This window comes from Aphelocoma coerulescens, chromosome 5 (genome assembly GCF_041296385.1).
Source record: "Aphelocoma coerulescens isolate FSJ_1873_10779 chromosome 5, UR_Acoe_1.0, whole genome shotgun sequence".
Classification (NCBI taxonomy): Eukaryota; Metazoa; Chordata; class Aves; order Passeriformes; family Corvidae; genus Aphelocoma; species Aphelocoma coerulescens.
The window spans coordinates 25,053,712-25,071,466 of NC_091019.1; the positions used below are offsets into that span (position 1 = coordinate 25,053,712).

The following is a 17,755-nucleotide window of genomic DNA, read 5'->3' on the forward strand; positions in this document are numbered from 1 at the left end:
GCAAGTCCTTTCTGGATTCATCTGTCACCTTTGAAAATTTCACCCTAAATCTCCCATTCCCTGCTAAGTGAGAATTCATTCATTCTATCTGAGCAACATTTACATGCACAGAAATATCCCACAGGTACACACATGAGAAATCATAGGCCAGATATATTCAGCTGCCATCCCAAAGAAGGCTCTCCAAGAACCACGCAAATATCCAAATTTCCACTTTATATGCTCAATTGGAAATCTGAAATTTAGCAACTCGAGTAAAATACAGCTGGCAGGCAAAGAGTAATAGACAAAGGTAATTTCTACTAACATAACAACAAGTGAAATGAAAACTTTCAAAGTCAAAAATTAGACAAAATATTCAATGAATTCTAAATTTATATATGGAATTCAAACACTTAGAATTTCATTTCATGTGGCAAATATTGACCATACAGAATCTAGAACAGCTCCTACAGGAACCAAGACCTAATTTACATCCTTTAAAAGCTGTAAGATACTAAAGGAGCAAAACTTTCCTTATAACTTACCATTTACTCCCACATGTGAAACATGATTACTGCAAGCAAAAACATTATCAGTTTCCAGTACAATTTAAAGTAAGTGTAAGAATTCCTAAAGAAGAAAAATTACCTCACACAGGAAAAATATTTTGGGAAATGAACTTCACTGCAGAAAGGGACAGTGTGCAAACTAAAGAGAGACTAGTGAGGACTTTGGAATTTGACTTGAAATTGCTTGCAGCTGAAATAAATGAACAAGCCTATTAGGAGACAAATTTTTTCAGAATCTGAAGAAACAGTAGAGAATAGAAAATGAAGAAAGGAAGAATAAGGATATTAAAGATATACTGGAACCTTTCTTTTGTTATTCTACTCTCTCCTTCCAGCCACACACAAAAAGAACTGACCATTTCAGCAGAAGAAACTAAAGCAAAACAAAATTTTCCCTCATAGTTTTCAGAAACACTCAAAAATTGGCAGATTCAGTGAATCTTCTTTACTGCTTCTCTACCTGCAAAAAGGAGGGGCAAAAGGGAAGAAACTGCTCTGAAAACAATGGCATTTCTTTTTTTTTTCTGATGGAGGAATATAGACAAAACTACATCCTCTCAAAACCTAACTTCAAGTTATAAATGTTTCCTAAAATTTGCACTTTTTTGCCCCAGCCAAAAAAAACTCCATAATTAGCATTTTAAATGGGTCACTTTGATTTACTGCAAAGCTCATTAGACCTTTGGCTTAATTAGTGCCCACATACACACATCCCTTTTGAGTTCACTTGGTTTTTGTTAACATAATTCTAAGCCTCATGAACACTGCAAATGGCTTTAAATTTTAAACCAATCTGACTGATGCAGAAATATATGCTAAAAGTTTGAAGTAAATGTCAGACATCAGGATTTATTCTTCTCAGGGACTTAAAAAAAATCCTGAATTGGTTTTGACATTTCCAATTTAATTTCAATTTCAATATTTAACTTCATTTTTCTTAATGCCATTCAATACTGATTCAACTGCTATTAATTACAGAAAAACAAAAGAAAAGCTAACCTTGCACTAGTCACAGATGTGAGAGCAGTGGATAACAGATGTGTGTACCACTTTTCTTATCAAGATATGACTCCCTTTACAGCAGCATTTTCTTACAGTGATATACGAAGTCTGTTAACCAGAATGCGTGAATGGCTCGGTGATTTTTTTTTTTTTAATCATATACCAACATACATCTACCCAAATGTGCAGGTGCAGAAATGCACACATGTATGAATTTAAACACACTGAGAATCTTTGTATTCTTCAGAACAGCATTTCTTGCATATGAAGGCAAAAAATAAACATAATCAAAAAGCATCTTTTCCATATATGTGGGAAGAAAAGCAAAAGTAAGAATTAAACTTACTCTGTAAACATCAAAACAAAAGCCAAGATTAAAATGTAGATATCTACCATCTCACAACAGTCCAATACATTAATTTTTCTGTGCTGCTCTGACTTCTGAGCTTTCTTTTGTTTCCCCTGTTTTCCCATGCACCTGTACAAGAGATGGCAAAGCCGTGGGCCACTGCGTGAAAGACTCAGCACAGGGACCTGCAGCCTTCTCCAGACATCTGTATAATTAGCAAGGGAATTTCCACCAAAAACCTAGGAACCAATTGTCTAACTGTCTGAAAAGGGGCATTTTTTTAGTATTTTTTCAGTGGAAGATGAAGAAAAAATTGTAGTTTCATTGATCATCTTAGAAAATTGGGACACTTAACAGTGATGCATTTTCTGTGGGTACTTTGGCAAGAATAACTTCACAAAGGAAAACAATTAGAAGCAAGTGATACAAGATGAACACATGGCAAGTCCAGATCACACAAGGGATAAAAAAAGAATCTAGTAAAGAAAAACTGTAAATCTTATACTGGTCTCATGTCACTTTTTAATGCATTTATTTGAATTTTCTTATAATTCATAAAACTTTGAATTATTCTGATTCACTTCGAAGAGAAACCAGAAATTTATATACCATTTTCCATTTTTATAAGGTTTTCCACAGAATAGACCTACCCCTTTACTGGGTCTCACTTGACAAGTAGCCATATTTCAGCAGCAGCTCAATCCAAACCTGCTATGATACCAGCTAGTGATTCTGTGGCACATTTTGTCTCCAAGTGAAAAAATGCTTACAGGCTGACAACTTTGTGCTTCTATACTTACAACAGGTGAAAAGGCAGAACAATAAAAAGCTGTTCAAAGATGAAGACACATAGACAGGGATTTGCTTACATATGGTATTTACCAGGAGATCTCTCAGTAAAATGTAATAAACAAAACATGTCCATTTTTAGTTCTACAACTTGTGAGGTTAAAAGATTGCTGACTCCTTTACATCCTCTAATGTCTTTTCAAAGGTTCAGTGTTTGTGGGAACCCAGATCTGTTCTGAGAAGAACATAGCAGTGCTATTAGAAAGCCAAAATCTATGATACTGAGCATTTTAAACCTATGTTTTCTAGCATTAAAAATAAACATTTATCCCAAAATTCCATTGACCATTTCTCATTGGAAAAACATAACATTTTTGCCTATTTTAATTTTCTTTCATATGTTTCTTCTTTCTTTGCTTACTGCTCTACATTACATGAAAAAATGTGAAAAGAGAAGCCAGATGAAAAGAAACTGCAACAGTAGAAAAAGGAGCAAACACACCAAAAAATATCTCTATTTTTTAAAATTTCCTTCTCATTAAGAGAAAAATCTATGGAAAATTGGAGCAAAACAAAATTCAGTTCATATTTTGTAGCTAAAAATAGTATTTCTATAAGCATTACTACAGGCCATAGTAACAAGTTAAATCAGTTCAAACTGTGCTGAAGCACCAGTAGAGAATTAAACAAGGCTCAGAAAAACTATACAATGATTATCATTATTTCAAGACTTAATACTCAAAAGAAGACTTACCTTTTTCTCAGTGTTGCTTACAATTAGAGAGAGAACACCAGACAAAGCTTGTAACATTATTAATGACTAAATACCTTAAAGGGGAACTTTTGAAATCAGTGACACCGACCTCCAAAAAGGTCTATAAAAAAGAAACTTCAAATTAATTGATCAATATGTTAAATCATTTTTCTAGACACTCTCAGGATTCATGACTTTGCATAACAACACGATAACACCCAGGCAAGAAGGAAGAAAAACTGAAATGAAGCATACAAAGAAGCTTCTTTTATATCAGACATTAGGTACAGACAGAAAAAATCAAATACTGCAAAAATGAGTACAGAAAAGATACAGGCTTTCTCCTACAGACAGTATTTCCTCACATAACCAGATGCTCTGAAGTCCCCAAAACTGAGCACCAGTAAGGTTTTTCTTTATTATTTGTACAAATAATTATCTAACTATTAAGTAACTCCACCTACATTCTAGAAATACAGTATTTTGACATCACCTCCAAAATAAAACGTTCTACAGGAATGTACCACCTATATCCCATATCCAACCCATACTGTCTACAATCAAGGCTATCCAAATAAATTTGGTATTAAAAAGCAATCTGCTTAGTGACTCAACAAGCTGGGGGAAGGTGAAGTTGTCTGAGTCACAGAAAAGATTCAACACTGTGCAGGCAGATTTTGTTTTATTAACTAGAACTGTGTAGGACTTAATGATCTGAATGAGCCCTCTCTTTATGAAATGAACTCAAAAATCTTCCCAAAGTGAGAAGATACACACATCTGTCAATAGATTATCAGGAGAGGACATGTACTGCATATATGCACATATGCTTAAGGTGCCTGTATTCTGACAAGTAACAAAAAAATCCAAAAGCTATGAACACGGATCCATAGGGTGGAGGATCCAGTGGTGTACTCGTCCTGGCTTGAGATATAACAAGCCAGAAGAAATAGTATAAAGAGAGCATACAAAAAAATAGAGGGGATGTGCACAACAAGGTGCTTGCTATCACTTTAGCATCACTGGATTGAAGTAGGTTGAGAGGAAGAAAGATGTTCCATTTCACTGAAGAGACACAATTCAAGACATTTTAAAAAGAGTAATGCTGTATTCTTCATGGATACAATTTCTGTGACCTTGGGGGCTTGGGAAATCCTAAGGCTAAGTGCCAGAATTATTTCTCTGTGCTAATTGCAAAGATGTTAAAAACAAGTCTGCTTATTTCTAAACTGGACAAAGTCCACACAGCTACATGCAGGGTCTTTCCCCCTCCCCAAAGCATCTCTCTTTCAGAGAAAGTAATAATTAAAATAATTTGGTGGGTTTAATCAACTAAACAGTTACAACAGTCATTTGAAAATTACAGTTCTAAACTTGGTGTCAAATTCATGATTCATTGATGAAAGTATATAGAGGACGGCTGTGGGTTTCTCATCAAATCTTAATGATAAACTGCACCTCTTGCCCAAAAATACATTTTCAGTATAGCAGTTACTCATAATACAAAAACACCAAGGATACTATGGTTTGACATGGAAAGCTGGAGGAGCAGGGCAAGAAAACCCATTGCAGCAAAAAAGAAATTCTTCCAATTACAGTGCTGGACTGTCTCAAAACTTACTCCACACAGGATTTGTTCCCTACGCCCCTGCCCACTGTCCTCAACAGTTGTTCTGTGCTTGTTCCTAACCATGGAGAAAGAATAATACTTCTCTCATTAGTTGTCTCCAGCTCATAAGATCTTGGAAAGAGTGATCAAAAATAAAATTGATTTCTTCAGTACAGTCATAACCTTCTCTAGTGGCCCAATGCATCAGAGAAATGATACTTCTTTTCACATAGTGTAGCCTAGAACCACACAAAACATTCTCTCAGTTCTTTTCACAAAAAAATAAAGGATTAAAACCTATCAATAGTTCACATTTAATTGCACAGCAGTTCCCACAATGAGGGACAGAGAATAACCATAATAAAGCCTACATCCGCTGGGACATGCAAGACTACCTACATTTCTCCAGATTCCCTAATAGGCTGAATTTGACTCTGGTAACTTCAACCGTATTACAGCCACTCAGAGTTTGTTACTATTTGACTTTTGCCTAAAATGCCAACAGCTTTTGACATAAAACTTCTGTCACTTCTGAGAGACCTATCTGGAAATAAACACCTTTGCTCCACCCATGTAAAACAAAGGATGCAAGAATAAACAGCTAAAAAGTTTATGTTAAATACATTACCAATGATTACTTACACTGTCATAATGTTCAGTAACTTAACATTTCAAAAGAAAATTAATATAAAATCAATAGAAGTCAAGAGATAGATACAAAATATTAAAGATATGGCAAAACTCTTATAAGAAAATATAATTTAAAAGTATGGATGAAAGAGATTACTATTCTACTTCCAGTAGAAGATTAATAATGAGCAGTTACACTAGCAGCCTTCCTCCTTCCTTCCTCCAAATCACTCTTGCACTGGCAAGAGATCTAGTGCACGTTGATTAGGCCATTTAAACAAGGCAGGTACTACCCTGAACAGTCCTGCCACTCTGAGTGGAGTTGTATCAATTTCAGCAAGCAGGGAAAATGGGCCAGGAAACATGTAAATGGCTACTCTTCTACTTACTGTGTGACAATAGCAATAAGCATACAAACCAACACACACTATAGATTTATCTGATGTATCTGATGATATCATTTTCTTTCTTAGTGCAGATGGATGATCCAAGTCACACAAAACCATAGCACTCATTAGCATTTCATGGTGGCATGTTCTTTTTAAATTATGTGTGTGGAACAATAATAGCAGTGAAAGCATTTTTCTTAGCAGAGTAAAAAAATGTAATGTGAGTATGCACCCATCTTTCTTTAGTGAAAAAGTTACTATTTATGTGGGAGAAGTATAACAGCCTTATGGTTCTTTTGCACCTCAAAGAAAGAGAAACACATTGTAAGAAAAGCTTCACTGTAGCTTCTCTGCAGAATGATCAAACCAATCCTTCGTGCTCCATAGGTAGCATGTTAATCACCTGCTGCAAGCTAAGGCTGAGCAGCTCTGGTCAATGCCTCTGGAGAGCACACTCCCAAGCAAGGACAGCACTAGAAGATGTGCTATAGCATTGCTCATGGGTTGCTCCAAGGCACATTTTCAAGACTCGAAATCCCAACTATTTCTCTTTATGAGACTGGTTTACAAGAAGGGAAATAGAAAAACAATAAAGGCAGAACAGAGGATGAATGAGAGCAATTATTACTGAGCAAAAAACGATGACTCAGATTAGCTTGTTGATGAATGACAAAAGCTTGATAACTAAACTCATTGTGTCTTTACTTTGTTCAGTGAATTTGTAGCAGTTCAGGGGCTGTTCAGCCCAAATCAATTTGTTAGGAAATGAACTTTAATTATTTGTTTAAAATCAATGCAACTTCAAAGCTGATTCTAACAGCTTTTCAGTATACTACTGAGAAAAAGATGGAAATCTCTATATTGCTAATAGGCCTACTAACTCTCAAATCACAAATATACAGAGAGATTTAAAAAAAATATGTATTTCTGGAAGTCCCCAGATAATTTCTCTGTGAGACACTGGGATATGTGAGAGAATTACATAAGCATCCACAAACTCAAGGTAACATTAATAGAAACAGATACCTTTTCAAGTCCAGGATCAAGCATAAGTTGTCAAAGCCCATATCTGCCAATAAAAGGGCTCAGTTGGAAAGTTCTGGAGAAGCAGACCTTAAAAGTGTAACAACAGGTTAAAAGTCAACGAACAGGTCAACTAAGATACAAGGTAGAATCCATTTCCAAAAGCATCAGTAACCCACTGAAAATGTCCCTTGAAAACAATGAGACTTGCAACAGGTACTGAGAGGAAGTTGTAGCTGCCCCAAAACCACACCAAGTCCAGAAGTAGCTTGCCATAAAATATTGGGGGCTTTTCCCTGGTTCCTCTGAGTACAAGGATTAAGAACTTCTGCCTATTTATGCTTGTTAGACAAGGAGACTCTTAAAACTCCGTTTGTAAACCCATTATATTTCTGTACTCTGGATCCAGTTATATCCACCAATGTTGTGTCCTCACAACATTCATCTTTCATTTTGTCCTCTGTTTCACCAAAAAAACTTCTGCTTGTAATAACTCTAAACTTCATCTCTGAAGTAATACTTAGTTTGCTAAAGGACAGCAGCTTTGGAAATGAATACCGCAGTGCTTGCAAATAAGTTCAGCTGAAACATAAAAGACTAAGGATCTTTTTCTTGTGCTTCTTGGCACCAATGAAAAATTAATTCATAGTTCTCTTCCTGGGAATATGAATAATCAAAGTTAAAGGACAGAAAATCTTTGACAAAGCATCCCCTCAATTTAACCTCTGTTCAAGTTTGTAATGAAAATAAGTTTGCTTAAAAAACTACTAGAGTTTTCATGAAGCCTCCACACATCACACTGAAGGAGAAAAATGTCATTGCAAAGGAAGTAGTAAAAATATATTTTTTACCTTCTTTCCAAATTCAACTTCCAATAATTTCTTCATTACTAAACCTTTTCTAAATAGCAACTGAAAAATATCCTTCCTCCTCTCCCATCCTGCCTCCATCATTTTCTCCATCTCATAATGCAGTTATTCTACTGTGATTATTTTAACATCTAAGAGAACTGAGTTGCACTGAGAAGCAGTCCACTTAAAAGAGATATGTTTTTTGCTGTCCACTATTTCCTGTGTAATTTTCTCTTTCACAGAATTAGGACTGCCCAAGCAGAACATGAACCTATAAGTAGGTTTGAAAAAAGTAGTTGATATCTTAACTCTATCCATGCACAGTCATTGCTCTTTTTACATAACTCCTTTTCCTGTACATATAAAGGAAAAAGTGTTTTGAAAGATTTACTACTGTCGGATATCATTGTCCTCTGCTGAATTTTGGCTATAAAGCTCCTCCTCTGTCCCAGATTGGTAGGTAGCACATAACACATCAGTGGGCAAGAGGTTTGTGCCTAAGAAACTAATAGTATTTTAAAAGTATTCATCAGATTTTATGCTACCCTGGAGAAGAATTTCACATTTCACAGATGGGGAAATCAAGAATGACTGATTGAGTCACTTGTCCAAAGTAACTCAGTGGCAAATTCAAGAACAGAATGCAAATTCTTTACTATACCATTAGGCAGTATGTTTCATATCAACAGTCAGTATCAACAGAAACTCCTTTTGCTACCTTTCCTGTTTAATGAATCTTTCTGATCAAGCCTGATATTAAGATGTCCCATCACAGAAAGAACAGATTATTTCTTCTGTGCTAATCAACTGCACAGAAATGACAGTACTTCATGAATAGTCAGGGTTTGGATTGTTTGCCATCTGTTCATTTGTGCATTATTTCAAAGGGAAAATCAAAAACTAATGTAAATGAACAATTTTGTGATTTGAGCTCTGTAGGTGATTTACCTCTAAAGATTTAAGATACTTTGGCTATAGTAACTACCACATTTTTATTATCAAATGCACAATATAAGGAAATTTCATCTTCAATACAAAGATTCAAATACTAAGAACCACAGTCACTTCTAGATGCTAAATATCTGCTGCTCCCACTGATTTTACAGGAGCGATGAATAGTAAAATTCTTTTGACTTTTTAGAAAGACAAAAATAACAGCAACAAATCAAGTAACTGTCTGGAAAGCCAATGATCTGCTCAGGAATTTGTGAAGTCACTGCTATGTATTTTTTGGAATTTTACTTGCCCACTTGCTTATTCCATTTATTATCTGGTTCTAGGATGTTGTATTTTTGCTATAGGCACTATTCAGAGAGGTTTAAAAATAAGAAAAGAAGTGATAAATAAATTCTATTTGCTCTACTCTGATATTCTGGTTTTTTCTGTGGGAACTCATGCCTTCTGATCAGTGGATCAATATGATTATGCAGAAGCATCTTTTTGGTTAAAATACCCGTGTTCACACATCTCACAATTTTAACATAATACCTTACTTATACACTTTGCTTACTTATGCATTCTATCTACTTATACATTTCACTTGCTTATCTTATACTACATATGACTCATACATTTTACAACTTATCCATAATATACTACTTATGCATTTTGCAACTGCTGTGCATGAGATCTCACATTGATTTATTGGTTTCTCTATTTTGTCCATGAGCTCCACACGCATTTTTCTGATCGTATGATTGGTTTTAATCTAGTGCAGCACAGCCCTTTTTTATCTATTCCTTGCTGTCTTGGTATTTAGTTTTTCAGCTTCTTCTTTCCCAATTTAGCACAGTTTACCTTTCAGTCCTTGATGAATTCCTGAGGGTTCTAACAGGTGGGGTTCCTGATCCAGGCAAGCAGCATCGAGATGATAACAGCAACAAAACCCATCCAAGTTAGTCCAGGAAATACAAACAACAAGACAGCAAAGGACAGGGAGCAGATATAAGCCTGTCCTGCTTCTCCCCTTGAACCTTCAGATTGGAGCTTAAAAACCCTCTTGGGACTGATGTGCTGCAGCTGAAGGCGGAAAGGCCAGGTAAAGACAGTGAGGGTAATTCCATCCTGGTCCCACTCTGAGGGCTCTGGTAAAAATAACTAAAAATGGTTTGGCTGGGGCACACTATCAAGGTTCAAATACTTTACAACATTTTTCACTCTTGTTTCATGAGTTACAAGAGTAACTTTTTTGAAGGCAAGACATGAAACAGCTACTATTTGAAAAAGTTTCCTGAAAAAGGACACTTCTTGTCAGTGTTCAGATAGTATAGGCAGTCCAACACATATTGATTCTGACTATACTAATGGAAGCCCTAAAACATAATTGCAATAGTTAGAGAACAGTAGGATAGTGTTATTCTCCTGGAACCTGCCACCATTAGTAGGTCGTGATTCTAACAGGAAAAGGCTCAGGCAGTATGAAATATTACACATTTATTGATACCTTTTGGTTTATCAATCCACTTTGAATAAGAGATGTCAAAGTGGCACTTATTCAGCAACCACTAAAATCTAAAACAAAGTTACTGACCAAAGGGAAATTTAGTCTTGGGAGAAGAATCCTGTAGCTTTCAGTTCTAAATCTCTAGAACCAAGTATTCTTTAGATTAAAAGGCCCAAAGAAAGATAGCAACATGGTAAGAGTAAATCTAGCACTAATATTTCGATCTGCCTATAGGAAATTAAAATACAGGAGTCTTAAACCAAGGATTCAATCTCGAACTGATCAGCACAGCAGCAGTTAGGATGCTTCACTATGTTCTGTTTCAAAATTAAGTTCCAGAAAATTAAGTGGCAGTCAAGAATTTAGTAGAGCCAGAGAAATCTAATTACTGTGTTGGAAAAAGAGGGAAGATATTAAGTAAAAGTATTTGGAATTCCAATTGATCAAGGAATTCATTGTAGCTTCCTGGACTGGTGTAAAATGGTGGGAATTTGTACTTCTAACAAGTTTGACAATTAGCTCACCTCTGTGAAACTGTGCTTTTGTATCTGAATGTCAGGACCTTGCTTAGTGACTCTGGATAGTGAGCTAAGCTTTCTATTCTGAAAAAGGTAGCCACATAAAAAATCACAATGGAAATGGCTTCCTTAGTCAGCATATTAGTATGCTAAGGCTGAAGCATGCCACAGAGTAAACAACCAGTCTTTCACAAAGGTTTTGGATTTAGCCTAGGCTGTTCAGAGTTCAATCATGCTGCCCAGAAGCTGAAATTCAGACATACCTACATCTGGTGGTTTAATTCAGAACTAACTCAGCTCACAAAATCAGAGATAATATAGAAATAAAGTCTGGAAATCAATTGGCAATCAAGGTAAAATGGAAAGGGCATGTAGGCAGTTTCATTTCATGGAGAGAATGAAGGGATATCTTGTTTAATAGGGTTTCTGTTTTCTCTTTACCCTAGGAGTCCTAACCTAGAAGCTTACTGAAAAATTCATTATATTTTCACTTTATTATTATAGCCTGACATCTTTGACCATTAAAAGCATTTATCGTTATGAATTGTGAAATGATGCAAAATGAAGCAATAGATCCATTTCCAACTTGATAACCAGAACAGCTGAAAGAAATAATGATGGTCAGACTGCGGTTCAAATGCCTGAGTCTTTCATGATCAAAGGAGAATGTTACTCCCTTTAAATGGGCTGTCTATTCTTTTCTTTGGGTAGTTCTATTAACTACTCTTATGAGCACTCAAGAATATATTGGATTCACTTATAAAATGTAAAGCAGCCAACACACAAATTTGCTACTTAACCTCACTCTTCAAAACACACTCTGTTACCTCCCTGCTTTTCTTTGAGAAACAAGACAAAAGCAAAAGCATAGTTCTTTCAGTGCTTTAATACTTAAGCTTATTTATAAAACTGAAATGCATGTTTCAGAGTTCATACATCCAAATGGAGGAAAGCAGAGGAAGTTTCCTTCTTCAGAGAAAGAAATATGTTCAAGCATACATTCAAATTCTGACACACCTCCCTGAATTGAAAGTACTGTGGAGAAACTGCTCATTCTCTCATACACTATAATGTTTTTTAACGTGAGCTTTTCCTCATCCTCACCTATCTCTGCTTTCTGCTTTCACCCTCCCAAATCTGTAAACAGATCCATGTTAATAAGAAAACCATTATGTAACTATTTTAATTACTTTTTAAATTAAACACTCTGGATATATTATAATGGACAATGAGAACAAACTGAAATAAGCATTCACTTTCCATACTTATGTATGTACAAGTCTAGGTTATTTTCCTCATACTTATTCTAATTCTAATTAAGTCCTCTCAAAATTCCTGCTTCCTAATCATTCATTTCCTTTCTTTCCAAGCTTTCTAAGCAGAACACTTAATTCAAGTGACACCCATGTATCTCAGTTCTTTTAATTTTTATTGTTTTTTGACACAAGCAGTACTGGATTCTAAATAAAGCTACATAAAGGCATGGAACATCATATTACTGTTGTTTGCATATTTTATCTGCATTTCATTTAAAGCTATGGAGCATTAGCATCTACATTAATTTTCAATGGATATAAAGCTGTTGCTAAGAAAGCAGGATTTTTGGCAACTCAACAGGACATAATTTTCTCAATATCCAAACACTTTCTACTGAGGGAAACATATTTTAGCTTTTATCAGTATACTGGAGGTTTTTCCTCTGTGTATTTCTTTTAAGACCACATTGCACCCATTACCACCTGTGACATATTTCCTTAGAGTATGAATCGCTACTGAAATCCAAGTAACATTTTAAAGAGTGAACAAAAACTTCCAAAGCATGTTCCTTGCACAGGCATCTACCTAATATATCTTTTACAGGGTGTCATCCTGCAGGAAGGCAGCCACTGGCAATTTTGCCAATAAACGAGAAATGTAGTGTCTATAGTTCACAGAGAGAGAAAGATGTACATGCCTTCATGCTGCTTCTTAGCATTATACAATACAATACACCAGGGAAGGATAGGATTTTTTTGTCAGGGACACACCATAACTCATCCTTTCTCTTCACAAACTTCCAACATTATGTTCCAGATCAGCCAGTAGCATTTTCAGGCTAGGGTTAGGAAATTCTTCCAAGAATGAGACTTCTAGAACTACCAAGCAATCCAAACAGGATTGCCTGTCTCGACTAGAGACTACCTCTTTGCCAGCATAGACGGTAGTCTTGGTAAAAGGAATCATTATACAATTCCTTGGTCTCTGACAGGAGACCACAACTGGGATACTCTAAAGGGAACCTTCCTGAAATTAATCAGATTTAAGGAACTGATAAAAACAGTTCTTTCTTTGGATACAGTACCCTCTTCTGATGTCAAGGGCATCATATAGTAAGTTTAGACTAGTCTTAACTTGGGAAAATGAGGTATAAGATATCAAACGACAAGATTTACAGAAATTACTTTAGAAAATGCTTATTCCACCTACTCAAAGATCACGATGTGGAGACTGCATACTGTGGGTGTAGTATTTGCTTACTTGATTATTAATTTACTTCTAAGCTAGTAATAGTTTTCACATTTCACCTTCTACCTCCTCAAAAAAATACCCCACATTTTAATAACTATGCTATAGCCAAGTAGCTTCCAGAATGCTTTACCCAATAGAATTTTTTTTTTTTTGTCAAGTCATGAGTGCTATTCAGGACAGATTATCATAGAATCACAGAAACACTGAGGTTGGTAAGCACTTCCAGGGATGGTAACTCAACCACTAACCCTGGGCAGCCTGTTCTTGGGCAGCCTCAGCTCTCAGCCAGGCTTGGCACTCCATGAGGGTTTCCCAGCTCAGGAAACCTCTCCATAGGCTGTGATCCCCCCACTCCATTGCAGGACACACTGGCACTGGAGGAGTTCAACTGGGTGAGTGAAGGTATTGACAAAGGATCTTCCTGAACCAGCAAATACTTAGGCATCTTCTGGTTTTTAATGTAAGATGTCATGACAATGCACTAATGAACATACGATGAGAATATGATTTGCTTGACTTAAAGAATTTCAAAATAGTTTAAAAACTCCAGTCATTAAGGCAAGTCGAAAAGAAAAGGTCAACTTTTTAACTTTCTGTATGTGATACTTGTCTTCCTCATTTCTGGGGGAAAGAACTCACCCAAAACTAGAATCCAGATACTCAAGTTCTGTCACTTATTAGAATTAGAGCAGACATTTCACTTGCTGGCAAAGAAAGTCTTTCAACTTTCATGGCAGAGACACAAAATATTGGACTGTTGTCACTTTATGTTATTTCTTCCCAATGATTTAAGCTAGTTTATAAGCTCCTTAGATCAGGATTTGTAGCTTTAGTATCAAATGTCACACAGAATTATAGTCTGACATACAAATGTTAATATAACAACAATTGACCCTGTAGGCATCTACAAATTCTGATCTATCAATGGCTGTCAACATGAGTCAGTACTAACAGCACACTTGGCATAAGAAATATTTTACAATTTTTTGAACAGGTTGAAAAATATTGCTTTTCCCCTTTCTCTTCTTTTTAATGGCTCTATGTTCCCTCATCCTATTTACACCTAATTTTAGAAAGGGTCTACAGAGATTTCTTCTAGAATTTCTAAGCCTCCTTATTCCCATGGGTAAGTTTCATCCAGTTTTGTACTGAAGTAAGTCTGTATTAATTGTTGTATACTGAGGTCTTATGTAGCCACACATCTCTATGGCAATGCTCACAAGCAGAAAGCAAATTCTTCTCAACAAGTCCAGGTGATAGTTTTAGCAAACAGCAAATACTTGCCAAACTAAAGTACCAACCTTGCTATATTAAAACCAGGAAAAATTAATAGTAATGAATTTGCCAGACAGAGTTTAAAAGGTCTTGCTTATGAGCACATAAGCTTTCTGCAGGTCTGTTCCAATTGTTTAAACTGTGTATTACCCCCTCCATCCAAAAAGCCAGAAGGAATTCCACATCAAGTTGAAAAATCAGCTTGGGGCTTTCCTGTGTGAAAAACAAAATACTTTCGAAAATGACCAGAGAGTGCTTCAATCAAAATAAACTCTTCAAAAGCCAGGCTAGCAGATATGGTTGATATACCCCCTATATTTCAGTAGAAGAAAACCTTTGATGTGAGAATTTCAGGCCAAAAAGTGCAATTATTCTTGGAGGTGGTTTTGCATTAGTTATATATTTAAGAAAAAAACTTTAGAGGACCAGTAGCATCAGAAAAACAAAGCTATTTCAATTACAAAGTTTTTATAGGATATTTCTCCTGCACTTTACACTGTATTTATTCTACTTTCTGGATGTGTAGAAAAGTTTATACTTTTTTCATTAAATACATTCTCAGTGACAAAGTGTTAGGAATGGAGAATGAATTTTTCATGAGAAAACACTGCTGAGGCTGTGACAGGGTCAAACTCTTTCCCTTGAGCTCTGCCAATGTACCTTAAAATTTTCCTTGAAGCTCTATCCCTTGGAGTCAAATCGTGCAGAAATATTCAAACTGTTCCTCAAACGTTCTTCCCTGATGAATGTTGAGAAAGTTCTAGTTACGTGTGCAGGAACAGAACCAAACATCTTTAAATGCTCTACAATATCTATCAAACAATCTCCTTTTTTTGTCATTATTTCTTTACTGATATGTTCTGAAAGCCTCAAAAAAAGTTCAACTATCCCAACAAGTACTTAATTCTCTTAAAATCATCTGAAGGGAAAAAATCATAAACCTTTTATCTAAATCGCTGGGGCTTTTTCAGTGCCAAAGATCCAGAGGAGATATTTAGATATGTCAGAAGCAAAGAGATAAACATATCTTGCTTCAGGCTTTTGGACAGCTTACAAATTTTTACTCTCTAATATATACTTTTTAAATAGATTTGAAGTCAAGCCTGCCTTCTAGCAGGAACTATTCAAGATTTATATTGCTTATTAAAGACATTGCAATTACTAAAGACTGTCTAAGAGGTAAATGATGGCCTTTAGACCATTTCATAACATGCAAATACATTCCCCACTGGTGATTTCAGCAGTGAGCCCAAGGACTCCATTTACCACTAACGTGGGTACCAGTTCTTTTCCAGGTCAGCACAAAATATCTCATTGTGGCATACATGAAGGAATTTTTTCAGCTATGTTTCTGGGCAATCTTTTCCTGCTCAGATTTCAGAATGATTAAGAGATAACCTCATCCTGCTTGGTCTGCCAGCCCCTTAAAGCTTTTTTGTCCAAACTTTTGCATCCTTCTTTCTTTTAGCCCTATTGATTTAGAATGCCTGTTCTCCTTTCATAGTATTCTATTTCTTCAGCAAGTTGTCATTCACCTACACAATGTTCACTACGATATTTGTAGACACTTTATCCATAAGTAAAAACTGTTGTCTACCTCTATTTCAATTTGACTTCTCTCCAAGATTAAATCTTGGCCGGTCTGCATAATGTGTGAAAGTATGACTAACAAATGGAAGTCAACACAACTAAAGCAGTTAATTTTCTTTCCCCACATTACCTGAAGTCTCTCCTCTGGGCCCTTCAGATTACCAGACCTCTCTCCAAAGCTGGAAGCAGACATTATGATAACACAACTGTTATGCAGACATGAGGCCAGTGATTTGTCATATAACCAGTAGCACATATGGCCACATGGTTAATGTTCATCATCTTTCCTCTCTGGTTTCATGTGCCATGAAGAGGCTGTCACCCTACTAGAACTGACGAAATTTATCACTTTTCTAACTGTGCCTATTGATAATTTTTCCCATGTTGTCCTCCCTATTGGAGAATATGCATCAGAAACATTCCCTACATCCCTGTGAGTGTTCAAGGCCAGGCTGGATATAGATCTGAGCAACCTGTTCTAGTGGAAGGTCTCCCTGCCCATGGCAGATGGGTTGGAACTAGATGATCTTTAAGGTCACTTCCAACCCAGGCCATTCTATGAGTCTATGATAGCAGACAAGAGTATGCTTATATATAAGGGACAGCACAACAGCAATCAGTACTTTCTCTGTTTTTCACCACAAGCAATAACATTTGTAGTATAAAATCTTCATGCCAAGGACAAACCAACTTTGTAATGGGCTGTTTTGTAAAGGGGCTATGAATGTGGCTCCTTTAGACATATATGGAAGACAGATTAGCTATTTCATATAAGAAAATATTTTAAAGATGGTAGTAGCAGTAGTAGCACTTGTAGTAGTAGTAGTAGTAGTAGTAAAAGATTTCCTGCACCTGATAAAAATAATTGTATGCCATTATTTCATCTCTAACACAAGAGACTGGGCTCTACATAACCAAAATGTTCAGTTTCAATTTGTTTTTTAAACTTTTTGAGTTTACATCTCCCCTGAATTTACTCAAGTAAGCACTGAGCTGTAAGAGGTGGCACTGTTAAATTATTTCTTTCTGCCTGCTTGCTGGCTATAAATACATAGCCCTGCAACTTACACACCAAATGCAACTTCAGCTTTTGACCCCAATGGTCAAGTAGCTTAAACCCTGCTACAGTCTTGTCATTATGGCATTTCCTTTAATCTTAATTATGCTATAAGCTAGAGATTTGCTGATAAGCAGCACATCTATTAATGAGTTTAGAAACTGAAACTCTGATCCAGATGTAAAGAATTTTTTTGCTAAGCTACTTTTATAAGTAAAAATAAAATGTAACTCAACATAAATTATGGTTTTCAGTCATTCGTCTTTTAAACACTCCATCATTACACATTCAAATTAGAAAGCTAATCAGACTGACCACCTCCCATTAAAGCTGTTCCTGGATATACTGAGTCTGGCTGAGAAGGAGTCCATTTTCCCCATTTCAGCCCCCACAGTGTTGTGCTGTGCCTTGGTAGCT

The 17,755-nt window shown here is 36.0% G+C and overlaps 1 protein-coding gene across 3 annotated transcripts in view; it reads right to left on the bottom strand.

Annotated features, from left to right (window-relative positions):
• LRRC4C (leucine rich repeat containing 4C) overlaps positions 1-17,755 on the bottom strand; it is a 513,517-nt gene that overhangs the window by 371,281 nt on the left and 124,481 nt on the right. Inside the window, exons 1-2 of one of the 3 annotated variants that reach the window (XM_069017148.1) lie at positions 9,745-9,897; positions 7,100-7,186 (exon numbers count right to left, since the gene is read on the bottom strand). The exons of 1 other annotated variant lie outside the window; for it this stretch is intronic. The gene's annotated coding sequence lies outside the window, so the exon portion shown is untranslated. Of the gene's footprint in view, positions 1-7,099; positions 7,187-9,744; positions 9,898-17,755 lie in introns of those variants that run through there. One more of the 3 variants, XM_069017152.1, reaches the window with a different exon arrangement.